The 20305-nt window shown below is 43.8% G+C and overlaps 1 protein-coding gene across 2 annotated transcripts in view; it reads left to right on the top strand.

Moving 5' to 3' along the window:
- Positions 1-20305, top strand: part of LOC115174898 (tyrosine-protein kinase Fyn) — a 66276-nt gene continuing 45971 nt past the window's right edge. Inside the window, exons 1-2 of one of the 2 annotated variants that reach the window (XM_029733904.1) lie at positions 1-196; positions 17153-17220. The gene's annotated coding sequence lies outside the window, so the exon portion shown is untranslated. Of the gene's footprint in view, positions 197-16926; positions 17065-17152; positions 17221-20305 lie in introns of those variants that run through there. The other variant, XM_029733905.1, reaches the window with a different exon arrangement.

Raw genomic sequence — 20305 nt, 5'->3', positions numbered from 1 at the left:
CCGTTAGTTTCATTGTGGTCCTGCAAAGACAACGCCATCATACCCCATACTCAGCAGCTATAGCGAGTGGGGCAGCTCGAATATCACATAGGATTTATGTAGGCTATTAGGTTATTATTGTCACAAAAACATCAAGCGTCTCATCTTCAACTGCAATGGAATACATTCGTCCGGTTAATTAGACGCCTTCGAATCGGTAAGGAACCATTTGTCCTTACTATCCTGTTTCTGTTGAATCGCACCTATACCAATGCGAAATGAATTACTTTGATTTTATCTTTATTGGATGGCATAATGGATCTACTTAGTGTGTTCTTATGGATAACGCATTTGCTCTCATGTCTGTAGGCTAGCTGAGATGTTACAAAGCAGATTTTTCATAAATATCTTTATAGACTGCCTTTGCCATGAGAACAGACAAATTGCATTGGCCAATTACAAGTATCCTGGCCTCGATCGCCGTTATGTCATGTGTAGGCCTATTCATTAGAAATCAAATCTATGTGCTGTGTCTGCAAAAACATTCAACCTTCTTGAGTGCCTTGTCGCATTCAGAGGCTTGGTGAATTTGTTTACCGTGATATAGTAGTGATTGCATGTTGACGGAGAGGGTTATCTCATTCATTCTTAAAAGATGGCATCATGATGACGGATTCAATGTAGCAAATGCTCCTACACTTAGAAAGGTGCTGTCTAGAACCTTAAAGGGTGCTTCGTCTGTCCCCATGGGAGAACATATCCACAGAAGGTTCTACATGGAACCCAAAATAACCCTTTTGGAACACATTTTTCTAAGAGTATTATGTAGGGTAGGCTATATAGATTTTTGTTGATTGGTTTCTATTGATTTCTATTTTATATGGCGGACATATTCAGCCAGTCAACAAGCTTCCAATAACTTGGTTGTGAAGACCATGATCATATGCTCCCAATATATGTTGTCAACTTGTATTCTTTCCTTTGCTATGTGTTCATCACGGCATTTGTTGATGACACACTATTTCCATTGCATTAAGTCAGAAATATGAAATCAAATAAATGGTATTTGTCACATGCACCAAATACAACAGGTGTAGTAGACCTTACAGTGAAATGCTTACTTACAAGCCCTTAACCAAAAATGCAGTTTTAAGAAAAATACCTTTAAAAAAAGAAATAATGTAACAAATAATTAAAGAGCAGCAGTAAAATAACAATAGCGAGGCTATATACAGGGTACCGGTACAAAGTCAATGTGCCAGGGCACCGGTTAGTAGAGGTAATTGAGGTAATATATACATGTAGGTAGAGTTATTAAAGTGACTTATGCATAGATAATAACAAAGAGTAGCAGCGGCATAAAAGAGGGGGGGAAATGCAACTAGTCTGGGTAGCCATTTCATTAGATCTTCAGGAGTCTTATGGCTTGGGGGTAGAAGCTGTTTAGAAGCCTCTTGGACCTAGACTTGGCGCTCTGGTATCGCTTGCCGTGCGGTAGCAGAGAGAGCAATCTTTGACTAGGGTGGCTGGAGTCTTTGACAAGTTTTAGGGCCTTCCTCTGACACCGCCTGGTATAGAGGTCCTGGATGGCAGGGAGCTTGGCCCCAGTGATGTACAGGGCCGTACGCACTACCCTCTGTAGCGGCTTGTGGTCGGAGGCTGAGCAGTTGCCATACCAGGCAGTGATGCAACCAGTCCGGATGCTCTCGATGGTGCAGCTGTAGAACCTTTTGAGGAACGGTCATTCAGAATAACACTGCTATTTGTGAATATTTAAAATAATCTTAATTACATCAAGTAAGTTAGATAACCTACTCAAGTAGATACTCCTGAGAATATGCAGTATTTGAGAATAAACCAACCCATTGTTGTGAAATTTGTTGCCACGTTCCTTTGATAATTGGGGTAAATTGCACTGGTTGACCTTCACATCCTTCAATACAATACTAGTTATCCTTCCCAAAGTCTACTCATGCTGAATGCACATGCTCTTTTTCCTCTGTGCAGGTCAGAAAAATACTAACTGGTTGTTATTACATAGGTCTATACATTATCATTGTTGCATTATGCTTACTGTCACAAATAGGAGTACAGAGAGCATGTCTAAGGATTTGTCTTAGGAAACACATGTTTACCAAGTTCCAAACTACCTCTGGAAGCAACATCAGCACAGGAGCTGTTCGTCAGGAGCTGTTCGTCGGGAGCTTCATGAAATGGGTTTCCATGGCCAAGCAGCCGCGCATGTAACGTTCATCGTATGGAGTAGACCAAAAAACACAGCGGGAATGTGTATGCTCATCTTCTTTTATTTAGAAGGAAACTTAAACACTTAACAAAATAACAAACAATTGACAAATACAGTCCTGTAAGGCTACACACTATACACGGAACAACTACCCACAAACACAGTGACAAAACCCCTTACTTAAATATGGCCTCCAATTAAAAGCAACGAAGAACAGCTGCTTCTAATTGAAGGCCAAACCAAAAAACCCTGAACATAGAAATAGACTAAATAGACACAGACATAGAAATATACTAACATAGAACATTGCCCAAAAAACCCCGAAACACACTAAACACACACCCCCTGCCACGCCCTGACCAAACTACAATAACAAACAACCCCTTTTACTGGTCAGGACGTGACAGTACCCCCCCCCCCCAAAAGGTGCAGACCCCGGATGTACCTCAAACAAAAAAAACACAAAAATAAACCCCAAAACAAAAATAATCCCAAACTAAAGGGAGGGAAGGGAGGGTGGCCACCGTCACCGACGGTTCTTGTGCTACACCCCCCCCTCCCCAATCCTCCCCCCTACGGAGGTGGCTCAGGAGCGGGACGCAGACCCCGCTCCACCACTGGCTCACCCCACTTTCGTGGCGCCGCTAGAGCGAGGTCCCTTGCCGCCAACCCCGGACTGGGGACCCTCGCGGCGGGCGACTCTGGCGGCTCCGGATTGGAGGCCGTCTCTGGCGGCTCCGGACTGTACAGGCGCACTAAAGGCCTAGTGCATGGGGCTGGCTTTGGAGGTGCCATACTAGGGACACGCACCTCAAGGCTAGTGCAAGGAGCAAGAACAGGACGTACTGGACTGGGCTGACACACTACAGGCCTGGTGCGTTGGGCTGGCTTTGGAGGTGCCAGACTGGAGACACGCACCTCAAGGCTAGTGCGAGGAGCAGGAACAGGGTAAACTGGACCCTGAAGACGTATTGGAGGTCTGGAGAGCACGGCCTGCACAACCCTTCCTGGCTGAGTGCTCAATATAGCCTGGCCACGCTGAGGAGCTTCCATCGATCGCACCAGCCGTTGAATGCTTCTTCACAATACAGTGCGCATTTCTGCATAACTCGGTGCCTTCTTCATTCGTCTCTCCCCATAATAAGCACGCGGCGTAGGCTCAGGTCTCCATCATGACTCTGCCAAACTTCCCGTGTGCCCCCCCCCACAAATTTTTTTGGGGGGGGATGCCTCTCGGTCTTCCTTAAATCCTTCATAGCCCTGGATATACTCATCCTCATCTCCTCCCATGTCCATCCTTCTTCACAGTGCTCCTTACCCCGTTGCTTGGTCCTTTGTTGGTGGGTAGTTCTGTCACATTCGGCGTATGGAGTAGACCAAAACGCAGCGGGAATGTGTATACTCATCTTCTTTTATTTAGAAGGAAACTTGAACACTTAACAAAATAACAAACAATTGACGAATACAGTCCTGTAAGGCAACACGCTATACACGGAACAACTACCCACAAACACAGTGACAAAACCCCTTACTTAAATATGGCCTCCAATTAAAAGCAACGAAGAACAGCTGCTTCTAATTGAAGGCCAAACCAAAAAACCCTGAACATAGAAATAGACTAAATAGACACTAACATAGAACATTGCCCAAAAAAACCCGAAACACACTAAACAAACACCCCCTGCCACGCCCTGACCAAACTACAATAACAAACAACCCCTTTTACTGGTCAGGACGTGACAGCGCACAAGCCGAAGATCAACATGCGCAATGCCAAGCGTCAGTTGGAGTGGTGTAAAGCTCGCCTTTATTGGACTCTGGAGCAGTGGAAACGCATTCTCTGGAGTGAAAAGAATCATGCTTCATCATCTGGCAGTCCGACAGACAAATCTGGGTTAGGCAGATGCCAGGAGAACAATACCTCCCCCAATGCATAGTGCCAACTGTAAAATTTGGTGGCGGAGGAATAATGGTCTGGGGCTGTTTTTCATTGTTCGGGCTAGGCCCCTTAGTTCCAGTGAAGCATACAATGACATTCTAGACAATTCTGTGCTTCCAACTTTGTGGAAACAGTTTGGGGAAGCCCTTTCCTCTTTCAGCATGACAATTCCCCCGTTTAAAAAGCGAGGTCCTTACAGAAATGGTTTGTTGAGATCGGTGTGGAAGAACTTGACTGGCCTGCACAGAGCCCTGACCGCAACCCCATCGAACAACTTTGGTATGAATCTTCCCCGCAGCAATGTTCCAACATCTAGTGGAAAGCCTTCCCAGAAGAGTGGAGGCTGTTATAGCAGGAAAGGGTGGACCAACTCCATATTAATGCCCATGATTTGGGAATGAGATGTTCGACGAGCAGGTGTCCACATACTTTTGGTCATGTAGTGTATATTTGGTACATTTCCTTTATACCCTGTAGGAAAGTTTGGTCAAAAACAGGTCAGAAATGTTTTCTGTTTTTCTTTTTGTGTATTTTATTGCACAATGCAATTTTTCTTGATGTAGGTTACTGGTTTGAATAGAGTAAGTTTTCCGGTACAGTAGCTGATGCCGGTACTATCTTGTCTCTCCATCATCTTGGTTTCCTCTTCAAGTTGCTTACTGCTTCAGAATCATCCTGCACTTGGGCTTCATATCATATTTGCTTGCTCTTTATTATTGATGTGAATAACTCTCACAAATAGAAAAGGTGTAATTTGTGATCGTTTTCTTCTCCTATAGCTAAGAATATTAAGACATCGGCCTAGGCTTGTACTGTTATTCCTATTTTCCGTTGCTTTTTGACCAATGACTCGGAATGGCAGTGAAACCTGCTGATTCGACTTACTCTAAGTCTTTCACAGAAAAGTTGCTTGTATTACAATTGCAGAATATGGGCCAGTAATGTTGATTTCATGTATCAGGTATGGATGCATAGTATGATTGTTTGGTGTGAAAAGATGTTTGCAAAAATCTCCTACAGTTTTTGTAGGATCCACAAAGGTAACCTTGAAAACCACAGAAAGCCCTGGTCATCCTGAAGTATAATCTTCCATAGAAGTCACACAAATACACCAACTCAACATGGTTCACAACGTTATGGGTTACGGTCCATGTACGGTCTTGTTCTAATTGTTTAGTCCTTGAGGAAGTGCATGAATAGTTTCAAGATTCAAGTTTTAATGTCACGTGCACAAGTAGAGTGAAATGCCTTTCTTGCAAACTCTAAACCCAGCAATGCAGTAATCAACATCAATGTAGCACTAACAATAACATAAGGTAGAACAAAAACAGAAGAAATAAGAACACGATAAAGTAAGAAGCTATATACAGGGTCAGTTCTAATACCATATTTACAATGTGCAGGGATACTGGAGTGATAGAGGTAGATATGTATAGGGGTAAGGGGACTAGGCATCAGGATATATGATAAACTGAGGGTGTTTCTCAATATGCATAATACCGTGCTGCACACTGTCATGCTCCGAGTGCATTCTCCGACCACGTTCTCTCGAGTACGTTCTTGTGAGGACAAGAGTGTGGAGAATGCATAAAACAATACATTTGAGAAACACTGGCACACCTCACGCTTCACCTCCCCATTCACTGAACCTTCTTCCAGCCAGGAAAATGGCAACAATAGACGAAACAAGATATACACAAAGCAAACGTTTCACTTCATAATTATCAGCGAGATATGTGAATTGTAATAATCTAGCTAACCAGCTAGTTAAACAGGCAAAAGTGACCTAAAACTAATGTTATGCAATGTAGATGTACATTTCCCGTGGGTAGCTACTCATTTTATGTGGCTATCTAGCTAGCCAGTTAGCCCTATTGACTTACTATGGACTTACAGCACCCATTCACTGAATTATCTTCCAGCCAGGACAACAGTGACAATAGAGACTAAACAAGATATACACAAAGTAACCGTTTTACTTCATAACTATCAGCTAGCCATGAATTGTGATAATGTAGCTAACCAGATAGTTTACCAGGCAAAGATTTCCTAAAACTATTATTATGCAACATAGATGTCAATTATTTGTGGGTAGCTAGCTACCAATTATTTGTGACTATCTGGCAGTACTATTTTTTATTTATCTTTATTTAACTAGGCAAGTCAGTTAAGAACAAATTCTTATTTTCAATAACAGCCTAGGAACAGTGGGTTAACTGCCTTGTTCAGGGGCAGAACAACAGATTTTTACCTTGTCAGCTCGGGGATATGATCTTGCAACTTTTCGTTTACTAGTCCAACACTCTAACCACTAGGCTACCTGCCGCCCTACCTACTGTTAATAGTAGCTAGCCAGCCCTATTGACTTATTATGTAAACAAGCCAAAATTAACACAACATGTATTTATTAACGTGTCAAGATAAAATAGCCAACATTCCGAAGTCTGAGTTTATTTTCTCTCGCTTCAGCTCAAATAATGTCCGCCATTGATTTCAAGAAATGTTGCGTAATTTAACCTGATATTGAAGATCCATGGAAAGTATTTTTTTCTGTGTAATTCACCACAGCCCAGTCAGTCTGCATACAGTATGTAAGCCCAGTCAGTCTGCATACAGTATGTAAGCCCAGTCAGTCAGCATACAGTATGTAAGCCCAGTCAGTCTGCATACAGTGTGTAAGCCCAGTCAGTCTGCATACAGTATGTAAGCCCAGTCAGTCTGCATACAGTATGTAAGCCCAGTCAGTCTGCATACAGTGTGTAAGCCCAGTCAGTCTGCATACAGTGTGTAAGCCTAGTCAGTCTGCATACAGTGTGTAAGCCCAGTCAGTCTGCATACAGTGTGTAAGCCCAGTCAGTCTGCATACAGTATGTAAACCCAGTCAGTCCGCATACAGTATGTAAGCCCAGTCAGTCTGCATACAGTGTGTAAGCCCAATCAGTCTGCATACAGTATGTAAGCCCAGTCAGTCCGCATACAGTGTGTAAGCCCAGTCAGTCTGCATACAGTGTGTAAGCCCAGTCAGTCTGCATACAGTGTGTAAGCCCAGTCAGTCCGCATACAGTATGTAAGCCCAGTCAGTCGGCATACAGTATGTAAGCCCAGTCAGTCTGCATACAGTGTGTAAGCCCAGTCAGTCCGCATACAGTATGTAAGCCCAGTCAGTCCGCATACAGTATGTAAGCCCAGTCAGTCTGCATACAGTATGTAAGCCCAGTCAGTCCGCATACAGTATGTAAGCCCAGTCAGTCCGCATACAGTATGTAAGCCCAGTCAGTCTGCATACAGTATGTAAGCCCAGTCAGTCCGCATACAGTATGTAAGCCCAGTCAGTCCGCATACAGTATGTAAGCCCAGTCAGTCTGCATACAGTGTGTAAGCCCAGTCAGTCTGCATACAGTATGTAAGCCCAGTCAGTCTGCATACAGTATGTAAGCCCAGTCAGTCTGCATACAGTGTGTAAGCCCAGTCAGTCTGCATACAGTATGTAAGCCCAGTCAGTCTGCATACAGTATGTAAGCCCAGTCAGTCTGCATACAGTGTGTAAGCCCAGTCAGTCTGCATACAGTATGTAAGCCCAGTCAGTCCGCATACAGTATGTAAGCCCAGTCAGTCTGCATACAGTATGTAAGCCCAGTCAGTCTGCATACAGTATGTAAGCCCAGTCAGTCTGCATACAGTGTATAAGCCCAGTCAGTCCGCATACAGTATGTAAGCCCAGTCAGAAAGACAGCACTGTGCTCTTCCTCCCAATCAGTCCCATTCTTCTGCTGAAGAGAGAGCTGCCAGACACCCATGTTGCTGCTCACTGCTGATCCTGTGACAGCATGGCATGCTGCTACTCTCTGCTGTCACACTACAGAGAGACAAAACTGCTCTGAAATGCAGTATATCATACTATACAGTAGGTACTTCGGACTGGCTTTTGTCCATCAGGTGATTTCATTTGAGCTGGGATGCTTTGGTTCATATCTCGCCCCAAACATCACCACATGTGTGAGCTTAATCAATCCAGAACTTTGTATGGGCATTTTGAGGGTTGATTGGATGTAGGCTTGTTGAATGTGTATAGTACACTCCAACTACTTTGTGCTCCAGTTTGGCAATCTGGTTAAGTGGGGGCCGCTGTAGTTACACTCTTCTGTGTGACATCCCCTGTCCCCTCACCCTCTTCTCTGACAGCAGAGGCCATTTTGAACTGGCCATGACCAGGTGTGTGTTGTGTTCAGTGCTGATGTAATCACATAGCTCCTGTTCTGAGCCCACTATCAGTCCGATGTGGGGCTCACACGTGGGTTGTCGTCCTCCTAGCCTCAGAGCTCAGCAGCCGCTCTGTCCTCAGCAGCCGCTCTGTGCTCAGCAGCCACTCTGTGCTCAGCAGCCGCTCTGTGCTCAGCATCAGCCCAATGCTTAGCATCAGCCCAATGCTCCGTAGTCACACACAACAACGATGCCCTTTGTCACAAATACAGTGTGGGGAAATGAAACGTATCTCTGTGTGTATTTGACTGTTTTTGTTCAGTTTGTGTGGTTAACACTGACACACTGACAGGCTCAAATTAACTGCTTTTTACAGATGAGTAAATGTTTACCCATGGATGAATGCAAAGTATGACAGAGCCACGAGGGATGTAAACTCAGGAAAAAAATAAATGTCCTCTCACTGTCAACTGCGTTTATTTTCAGCAATCTTAACATGTAAATATTGTAAATATTTGTATTATGAACATAACAAGATTCAACAACTGAGACATAAACTGAACATGTTCCACAGACATGTGACTAACAGAAACTGAATAATGTGTCCCTGAACAAAGGGGGGGGGGGGTCAAAATCAAAGTTACAGTCAGTATCTGGTGTGGCCACCAGCTGCATAAAGTACTGCAGTGCATCTCATGCATCCTCATGGACATTTCTGGGGGGGGGAATGGCCCTAGCCCTCACCCTGCGATTCAACAGGTCCCAGACGTGCTCAATGGGATTGAGATCTGGGCTCTTCGCTGGCCATGGCAGAACACTTACATTCCTGTCTTGCAGCAAATCACGCACAGAACGAGCAGTATGGCTGGTGGCATTGTCATGCTGGAGGGTCATGTCAGGATGAGCCTGCAGGAAGGGTACCACATGAGGGAGGATGTCTTCCCTGTAACGAACAGCATTGAGATTGCCTGCAAGGACAAAAAGCTCAGTCCGATGATGCTTTGACACACCGCCCCAGACCATGGCGGACCCTCCACCTCCAAATTGATCCCGCTCCAGAGTACAGGCCTCAGTGCAACGCTCATTCCTTCGACGATAAACGCGAATCCGACCATCACCCCTGGTGAGACAAAACCGCGACTCGTCAGTGAAGAGCACTTTTTTCCAGTCCTGTCTGGTCCAGCGATGGTGGGTTTGTGCCCATAGGCGACATTGTTGCCGGTGATATCTGGTGAGGACCTGCCTTACAACAGGCCTACAAGCCCTCAGTCCAGCCTCTCTCAGCCTATTGCGGACAGTCTGAGCACTGATGGAGGGATTGTGCATTCCTGGTGTAACTTGGGCAGTTGTTGTTGCCATCCTGTACATTTTAGGTAGCTAATGTAATGGATTTGTCTAGATGGCACTAGCTGTATTGATTGAAACATCACTGTTGTATCTCCACAGCATGGACATAAACTACATTTCATTTGCATGAACATAAGATTAAACAACTGAGACATAAATAGAACAAGTTCCACAAACATGTGACTAACAGAAATTGAATAATTTGTCCCTGAACAAAGGGGGGGAGCAAAATCAAAAGTAACAGTCAGTATCTGGTGTGGCCACCAGCTGCATTAAGTACTGCAGTGTATCTCCTCCTCATGGACGGCACCCTCAGTCCAGCCTCTCTCAGCCTATTGCGGACAGTCAGCACTGATGGAGGGATTGTGCTTTCCTGGTGTAACTCGGGCAGTTGTTGTTGTCATCCTGTACATGTCCTGCAGGTGTGATGTTCAGATGTACCGATCCTGTGCAGGTGTTGTTACACGTGGTCTGCCACTGCGAGGGCGATCAGTTGTCCGTCCTGTCTCCCTGTAGCGCTGTCTTAGGCGTCTCACAGTACGGACATTGCAATTTATTGCCCTGGCCACATCTGCAGTCCTCATGCCTCCTTGCAGCATGCCTAAGGCACGTTCACACAGATGAGCAGAGTCCCTGGGCATCTTTCTTTTGGTGTTTTTCAGAGTCAGTAGAAAGGCCTCTTTAGTGTCCTAAGTTTTCATAACTGTGACCTTAATTGCCTACCGTCTGTAAGCTGTTAGTGTCTTAACGACAATTCCACACGGGGCATGTTCATTAATTGTTTATGGTTCATTGAACAAGCATGGGAAACAGTGTTTAAATCCTTTACAATAAAGATCTATGAAGTTATTTGGATTTTTAAGAATTATCTTTGAAAAACAGGTCCTGAAAATGGGACATTTATTTGTTTGCTGAGTTTATGTTGACATGTGAAGCTAAGCGATCAGGTGAATCCCCCAAGCATCTTTGTGTTGTTTGTGCTGTAGCATTTTCACTTTAGTGCTATGAAAGTGAAAGGCCTGTGTGTTCACTTCTATAAATCTCGTAGACTCCACCCCAAAATCACTGCCGCTTGGCCATTGTTGCAGCAATATCATGGGATTAAATGATGTATGAAAACAATATGCTTGCATGAAAGCCTGTCAAAACAAGGTTGGCTCAGGCCTATAGAGATGGCCATCTTGGGAATATTCCTTCAAAGGAATTCAATTAGCTGCAACTGTTTGTCTAACATCAAGTCCCCAGATCCAGAGGCAGATTGTATCACACACTCTCCTTATCAACACACACATCACTTCTACACATCACTTCTACCTGTGTGTGTGTGTGTGGTTGAGAGCATCAGCACAGCAGCAGGGCCTCTCCTAATATGGTCCTCAACGGTTTCTATTTTAATATTTCTCTACATTTAATCTCGAACTCCAATGTACCTTTCATCTTCAATAAAGGCCAGTATTCAGGAGCTTTGCAGTGTAATGGCACTCTTCTGTGCAAACAGACAAGACTATATTTAAAATTATATTGCTATATAAGTACATGGATTCTACCAACCACCAACCCACATATTCTTACCAATGCACACGTACTGAGGCAGCAATGGTAGAGTTCTCGTAACAGATTTCCGCCATATGCTGCTGTCTGCAGAACAAGCCAAATCTCCATACTATGATCTAGGTCACGTGTCAAACTCATTCCACTGAGGGCAGTGTCTGCATGTTTTCGCTCCTCCCTTGTACTTGATTGATGAATGAAGGTCACTAATTAGTAAAGAGCTCCCCTCACCTGGTTGTCTAGGTGTTAAATGAAAGGAAAAACAAAAACCTGCAGGCGCTAGGTGTCACAGGTGCAGAGAGGAGTAGGCAGTCGCAGGTTTTGAACTACTGAATTTATTTAAGCACCATAGAACAAAGCGGATCCCAAACATTGTTGTGCTCAAAATATATATTCATAAACATAAAGGCACAGGGCGAACCCAAAGTGCAAAATATAAAATAATCAGGAAATAGTAGGAGAAAACAAGTAACATGTACAATGACCGACAAAGACAAATGGCAGAGGGAGTATATATACAGCGATAGTGAGGATTGGGACCAGGTGAGTGTAATGATGACGAGACCAGTCCGGGGTTGATGAGTGAAAGGCGTTTTCCAGCAGGAGGTTCGGCAGCAACTAGAAGGTCCACGATGCCGAACGTGGATCTTCAAGGATACTGTACTATATTGTTGTGCTTCATTCTTAGTTGAATGGCAGGCCGTTTTCTCTCTCGGTCCCTCCCTACCTGCATATGAAAGAATATCAGTATAACATGTGGTGAGATTGGGTGATCGTGTACGTTGTGATATGTATGACTCAATGTTTTTTCATAAGTTTAAAGGTAGACTCAGCGATATGGCATAGATGCAGAAAGTAAACAGTACAGTGGGTCAATTCCCGTAATAATTTAAGAGTGTTGAAGCGCGAGGCTCAACTTGTCCGCTGTTTTGGTCCCGTGGCTACCACGCTGTAAAAGCCTGAAGCGAATCCGTGCACATGCGCAAATGCTGTGTGCGACTGCGTGAGAGCGAAGCGTTGCATCTCGCTCATCTCAATATCTTCAGTGCTGCTCGTGGCAACGTCATTTCGCCGAGTCTGCCTTTAAACACTGATAAATGGTAAACATTTGAGCTGGTTTAATGCATTTCCCCCGCCAGAAAAAAGTATGAATCATGTGCTGGTGCTATCCCCAATATGAGTATGAAAAGAGTTTACAGAACAGTATGTTTGCTAATTTATTAACGATAAATTGCCCTTATGTCAAGCGTCTGCATTTTCAGGGGAAACAAAATTGGTCTGTTTGTTTGCTGTATGATTGTGTCCCGGGAGATTTTATGCGTCTTTATTTGTGTTTGATGTCATACATTATACATTTTTGTCACAAAGGCTCTGTTCTTTTCTGTCAAAATATGTCCCTGTGCTCTAAGCTACTACTTCTGCTGTATCAAAAGCAATGCTACACTGCATTACAAAGAAGCCATTATGCATTTATGAATTTCAGTGAGAATGTTGTTCATGCCACATTTGAGCAGATTTTCAACCAAGATATAGGCTAGTTAACCGGGAACGATTGGGATATAAGCAGATAGCCTTTTAGGCTTACCCATTGGACTGCAGTAATATGAAGCAATACTCTCCCATGTCAACATAAGTTGTGATATACAGTAGTAGTACAGCAGAACTGTATGGCAGACAGCTTAATTGCAGTCAGTTATACAGTGTCTTAGCAGTGCCTGTCTGCCCTCCATACTGTATCACTCCAATAATACTGTATAGTGATATACTGGTTTACAGTAGAACAGTATAAGAGGTAGCAGTTATACTGTGTCTCTGAGTGTAAATTCTGAGTCTACATATGTTGTTGGTATATTCTGTTTATTGTGGTAGCACCACTTCACAGAGTCAAATTCCTGTACATGCAAATGTATTTGGTGAATAAAGTTGATTCTGAGTGGTGCCTGTCTGCCAGCCATGCTCCCTGCTCCTCTCTGTTGCCTCTACAGTGTCATTTTTCTGCAATGCTGATGCAGCTGCTGCTGGCTGGGGGGCTGACAAAGGAGATGTTTGCTCATCCTGGAATCACGAAAGCCTCCTGGCTGGCACACCAGGCCTAGTTCCTCACTATGCCCCATTCAAATCCCCCCTCATTGCCAGGGGATAAAGCAATATTGACCGAATTATAGAGCTTTACCTTTTAGGAAGCCCTGATAAACATCAAAGGGGCCATTGTTAATGTAAATGTATTTCTCTTTAATTAGTGTAGTGGGAGAGCAGCAACAGAGCTCAAAGTAATAAGGGTTTATTTCACACATGCTTCCTCTGCAAGTTATTTTGAAGGAATCTAATTTTCTCATAATTGTGTTGTGTATTCAGTGTTGACATTTGCAAAGTTCCCCTGGTCTAGGTTCATGTGAGGTCTCATTGTAGTAGGCTACAGTGAGTCTTCATCCAAACTACCATTCAACTCTAACCTTTCATTCATTGTGATCCATTGCCTCCACTATGTTGGTGAAATCCTCCTGCACTGTACATTTGAGGCATCCTGCCCATACACGTCATCCATGGAGCCAGAGCAGATATTTACAGTGAGGATGTTTGTCCATGTTAATCCACCCTGGCTCTGTCAGTCAGATGTTGAGTCCCAAATGGCACCACATTCCCTATATAGTGCACTACTGCCCCGGTCAAAAGTAGTGCACTATATAAGGAATAGGGTGCCATTTGGGACGCTCACAGAGAGCCTCTGCGTGAAGGCTGTCTGCTCATATACAATCCTGACCTGTCAACCAAAGCCCTGTCTGTGTTGTGGGGACTGGCTGGGGAGTGGTGGTCTTTTCTCGTGTTTAGTGCCAATACCATATATGAGATACTGCTGTGTGATTATTATGTCTATGCAAGACATGCAATTATTGCACAGGATGTACTGTAGATACTGCTGCTATTGAAATGGCAAAGTGACTAGTCCCTTGGTCTTTAGAGGTAAGCCCTGAAATTAACTTGGTGTGCGTTAGAGATGGTAGATGTAGGAGTATGAGATCGACCAGGGCTGTGGCTACTGTCCCTCAGGCGGCATATGGCGTGCCCCTGCTTAGTGCCTCCCCAGCAGGCTGTGCAGGGAGAGCTACTCCCCCTCTGGGGAGCCAGTCTATCAGCCCTAGCTTTGTGCTCTGCTTTCCACTCATCTGGCCCAGTAAAGAGCGACAGTAAGAATGACTGAGCTCGTTGTGCCCTGACAGTCATGTGATCTGTGTGTGGCTGAATGGCTCCCCCCGCAGGCCTCAGCCCCAGTGCCATTATGTTTTATTGGAGGGGCTGGGGATGAAAAGAGAGCCAGCTCTGCCCCTGGTCCCTGGACTGCGGCTTCACTCACTCAGAGAGCACGGCCTGCTGGGAGCTCGTCGCCATGGCTGCCCAGTGCCCAGACAGACAGAGACAGAGCGAAAGACAGAGGGAGGGAGAGCAGAATGGAGAGAGAGAGAAAGAGGGAGAGACCACAGAGTGGACACAGACATGAGGAATGGCTAAATGACAACTTTCTGCTGGTGTAGGGTGCTGAAAATCACGTTTTACTTCCACACATAGAGCAGTGTATTTTTGGGACTCGCTCTCAGTTTCATCCAGATATACGCCCAAAATAGGATAGCTCAGCAAACCTCTCAATTTGAAAAAAAAATGTCATTTTTAGAGTGGTGTCTGGCAGAGCAGAATACTTCTGAATGAGGCGACTTGCTTTTTTGTCCCTTTGTCTCCAAATGAGACTTTTAATTGTTTGCCGATTTTGCCAAAATTATATCCTTTTACATTTGCGTGCCATTTTATCCTTTATATTGTATACCAGCCTATTAATAGCTATCTCAGCCATCTGCCTGTGATTTCTACACTATAACAGGATGGCTCCAAAATGTGATGTCATGCATCACCCAGAACAACAGTAGAGAACAATGTGTCAAGGAAAGTCTGAATGAGGGAGAATGTCAAACCTGATTATTGCTTGTCTCTACTGGCCCATTCTCTGTTCTCTGCCAGCAATTTCTGTCTATCTGTCTGACCAGCCGCAGTCAGAGAGAGGTAATCAACTACTGAAACTGCCTCTCATATATCTTACCCACCAATTTCCTCTGGCCTCAGTATCTAAATCAAGATATATTCCATTTAGTCTGATTGTGAGTTTTCATTAGAAAAACCCTGTGTCTACAGTATTTGTAGTACAAAATGGGGGGTGCGATTCAAGTCAATTTGTATGTGCAAGCTACATAATGACTGCCTCAGTTGCCTCGTACCCCTGCACATAGACTCGCTACTGGTACCCCGTGTGTATAGCCAAGTTAATCTTACTCATTGTGTTTTTATTCCTCGTGATATTATTTTCCTATTATTTCTATTGTTTCTCTCTGCATTGTTGGGAAGGGCCTGTAAGCATTTCACTGTTAGTCTACACCGGTTGTTTACCAAGCATGTGACAAGTACGATTTGATTTGACTGCCAGACTATTTAGACTATATACAAACTGGAGAATTACACACAGAAGACCAAACTAAAAGATAAAATATTATCTCATGCTTATTCTTATACCGGTTACAACAAAGTCAAAAACAGTTTACAGATTCAGATAGAAATACATGCATTTGATGAACAGTTCTCTGCTCAGAAGTCGACTTTGTGTGCAATGAGTTATAACAGATTTGTCTGTGGAAAATCGGATTCTGTCGTAGATAAAGTACATTTAGTCAATTTTCCATGTATCTAACCCCTGTCCCTATGGGCACGATGACTCCACTGTGAAGCCTTAGTGTCTCCTCGTTTCAAAGTGCTGGCAGGGCATGGTGCATTTGTTGTGTGCTGTTTTAAGTGGAGATTTGTGTGCAAGTTCAGCTGTTGTATTTGCCGGTAGTAGATGTTTGGTTAAATGCAGTTTAGGATCTTATGCACAACAAATTCATACAAACATACTGTATGAATTGGATTCCTAACATATCATTACACTTATCTTTTTTTTGGGGGGGGGGGGGGGGTCGTAGTACACAATTGGATGACGTAGTACACAGAGAACGGGGACCTCATTTGGGTCGTGAGCACCACTTTCAAAACTACTGGCTGAAGTTATACAAACGTTTTTGAGCATCACTTTGTAAGTTGCTCTGGATAAGAGTGTCTGCTAAATGACTTAAATGTTTAATGTTGTTTAAAAGGTTGTGGTCCTTCAAACCTTGTCATCGCAGTTTGAATGAATTGTCTTAGCTTTATGTTTTTGGGGTGCTTTTATCAATTATTGCTGTGATTTCTACTGACAGGCTGCAGTGGACTCTGTCTCTGTTATGAAGCCGATATTTCCACTTGCTGGATGAAGGATTACTAGATACTTAAGTTGTTGGAAGTTACTCAGTAAATAGGTTAATAATTGCTTAAAGCACACTTTGCTTCATGCATATCGTCTGTAGTTATTCCAAGTATCAGGAGGCAAAGCTCTGTAACACCTGTATGAGGCTCTTGATTGAAGGATACTTGATGAAAAACACTCTCATTCAAGCAATTTTAGGTAATACTATTTCAGCTCAGAACATTGAATGAATTAAGCCCCCCAAATCCACCTACCTGGTACAGGAAATATACAGAGAGAAATGAGGCCATCATACAGACGGATTGTTTTATTAAGCCTGGCACCTAGAGTATGTCCCACACTGCAACCTGTTGTTTACCAATGGACAGATATTGAGGTCACGGTTCAACAGAGCACAGCCTGTCACAACTTCCCAAGGCATTAGCTCTGAGGGCTGGGGCGGAAAATGAAATTGCAAGACCCATTTTTGGAGTGACGCTTACGGTAAATGAAAATTGGCTGGCACACAGTTGATAGTCATGTTTTATTGAACACTATAAATGAATAATTAAATGCTTTTTTCTCCCCACAGGGCCTCTGTTTTCGCAGTACACAAAGCAATGTGGAGCAAATAAAGATCCTGATACACTGAAACCAGAGGTACGTACCTCAGCGCTGCCTGCCACAATAATTACAGCTCACACAGCAGACGGGCTCTCACACACACACACACACACACACACACACACACACACACACACACACACACACACACACACACACACACACACACACACCAGCTGGCCACCGCTGGTCTGGAGTTTGTGCTACAGGCACTCCTGCTGTCCACAGCTACACTGTCTGTCTTTCTACCTCTACAAGTAGGATGATACTCATAGCAAATGTGTGTGTTTATTGTTTCTCCTGTACAGTAGGTGTCTCCCAGCTAGGCAGCAGGGCCCTAGTGCCCCTACACTAGCTCAAATCTCAGGTGACCAAGTCAGGACGAGAATATTCAGTAGCGTCCCAATTGTGTCACTCTCTCACTGTCTGGGCTGTGAAAAAGGGTGAAAAAGGCATAGGATGTTTTGACTTAATGGGATCTCTCTCTCTCTGTCGCTCGCTCTCTCTTCTCTCGCTCTCCCTCCCACAGTCCTCTATCGCTTTCTCTCTGTCCCTCTCTCTCTCTCTTTCTCCATGCTGCAAGCTAAAGCTCTGTGCAGGTCAGCCCAGAAAATCACCCTACCAGTAGGGTGATTCTTCCTGTGTATACAGTTGAAGTCAGAAGTTTACATACACTTAGGTTGGAATCATTAAAACTCGTTTTTCAACCACTCCACAAATGTCTTTTTTAACAAACTATAGTTTTGGCAAGTCAGTTAGGACATCTACTTTCTGCATGACATTATGAGATTTAAATTATTTCACTTATAATTCATGTATCACAATTCCAGTGGGTCAAAAGTTTACATACACTAAGTTGACTGTGCCTTTAAACAGCTTGGAAAATTCCAGAAAATTATGTCATGGCTTTAGAAGCTTCTGATAGGCTAATTGACATCATTTGAGTCGATTGGAGGTGTACCTGTGGATGTATTTCAAGGCATACCTTTCAACTCAGTGCCTCTTTGCTTGACATCATGGGAAAATCTAAAGAAATCAGCCAATACCTCAGAAACAAATTGTAGACCTCCAGAAGTCTGGTTCGTCCTTGGGAGCAATTTCCAAACGCCTGAAGGTACCACGTTCATCTGTACAAACAATAGTATGCAAGTATAAACACCATGGGACCACGCAGGCGTCATACCGCTCAGGAAGGCGACGTGTTCTGTCTCCCAGAGATGAACATACTTTGGTGCAAAACGTGCAAATCAATCCCAAAATAACAGCAAAGGACCTTGTGAAGATGCTGGAGGAAACAGGTACAAAAGTATCTATATCCACAGTAAAATGAGTCCTATATCGACATAACCTGAAAGACCGCTCAGCAAGGAAGAAGCCATTGCTCCAAAACCGCAATAAAAAAGCCAGACTATGGTTTGCAACTGCACATGGGGACAAAGATCATACTTTTTGTAGAAATGTCCTCTGTTCTGATGAAACAAAAATAGAACTGTTTGGCCATAACTGTTTGGCCATTGGCCATGTTGTGGGGGTGCTTTGCTGCAGGAGGGACTGGTGCACTTCACAAAATAGATGGCATCATGAGATAGGAAAATTATGTGGATATATTAAAGCAATATCTCAAGACATCAGTCAGGCTTGGTCACAAATGGGTCTTCCAAATGGACAATGACCCCAATCATACTTCAAAAGTTTTGGCAAAATGGCTTAAGGACAACAAAGTCAAGGTTTTGGAGTGGCCATCACAAAGCCCTGGCCTCAATTCTATAGAAAATTTGTGGGCAGAACTGAAAAAGTGTGTGCGAGCAAGGAGGCCTACAAACCTGACTCAGTTACACCAGCTCTGTCAGGAGGAATGGGCTAAAATTCACCCAACTTATTGTGGGAAGCTTGTGGAAGGCTACCTGAAACGTTTGACCCAAGTTAAACAATTTAAAGGCAATGCTACCAAATACAAAATGAGTGTATGTAGTCTTCTGACCCACTGGGAATGTGCTGAAAGAAATAAAAGCTGAAATAAATCATTCTCTCTACTATTATTCTGACATTTCACATTCTTAAAATAAAGTGGTGATCCTAACTGACCTAAGACAGGGAATTTTTACTAGGATTAAATGTCAGGAATTGTGAAAAACTGAGTTTAAATGTATTTGGCTAAGGTGTATGTAAACTTCCGACTTCAACTGTACATGCAACTGTTCTGAGCAGTTATCCATCCAGCTTTCTCACTATCTTTCTGTTTCTTCTTCACTAGTGACATGTTTTCTATTTTATCATAATCCTTGTCTTTGCATGCTGGGCGGTTCCTGTCACGGAGGACCAGACAGTGACTTCGATGCTAAATTACTTATCAACATCCAACAGCACTCTGTTCTCTCCTCCTGAGGCAAGTCTATGGATGCATCCCAATTGATATCCTATAGTATTCACTACTTTTGATAGTGCACTAAATAGTGACTGCAATCAAATCAAATCAAATTTATTTATATAGCCCTTCGTATATCAGCTGAAATCTCAAAGTGCTGTACAGAAACCCAGCCTAAAAGCCCAAACAGCAAGCAATGCATGTGATAGAGGCACGGTGGCTAGGAAAAACTCCCTAGGAAAAACTTCCTACAAAGGCCAAAAGCCTAGGAAGAAACCTAGAGAGGAACCAGGCTATGAGGGGTGGCCAGTCCTCTTCTGGCTGTGCCGGGTGGATATTATAACAGAACATGGTCAAGATGTTAAAATGTTCATAAATGACCAGCATGGTCAAATAATAATAATCATTGTAGTTGTCGAGGGTGCAACAAGCACGTCCGGTGAACAGGTCAGGGTTCCGTAGCCGCAGGCAGAACAGTTGAAACTGGAGCAGCAGCATGGCCAGGTGGACTGGGGACAGCAAGGAGTCATCATGCCAGGTAGTCCCGAGGCATGGTCCTAGGGCTCAGGTCCTCCGAGAGAAAGAAAGAAAGAGAGAAAGAGAGAGAATTAGAGAGAGCATACTTAAATTCACACAGGTCACCGGATAAGACAGGAGAATACTCCAGATGAAACAGACTGACCCTAGCCCCCCGGCACATAAACTACTGCAGCATAAATACTGGAGGCTGAGACAGGAGGGATCAGAAGACACTGT

This window comes from Salmo trutta, chromosome 35 (assembly GCF_901001165.1).
Source record: "Salmo trutta chromosome 35, fSalTru1.1, whole genome shotgun sequence".
NCBI classification, from domain to species: Eukaryota; Metazoa; Chordata; class Actinopteri; order Salmoniformes; family Salmonidae; genus Salmo; species Salmo trutta.
The sequence above is the reverse complement of the archived record's forward strand: the minus strand, read 5'-3'. Positions and strand labels throughout refer to the sequence as shown.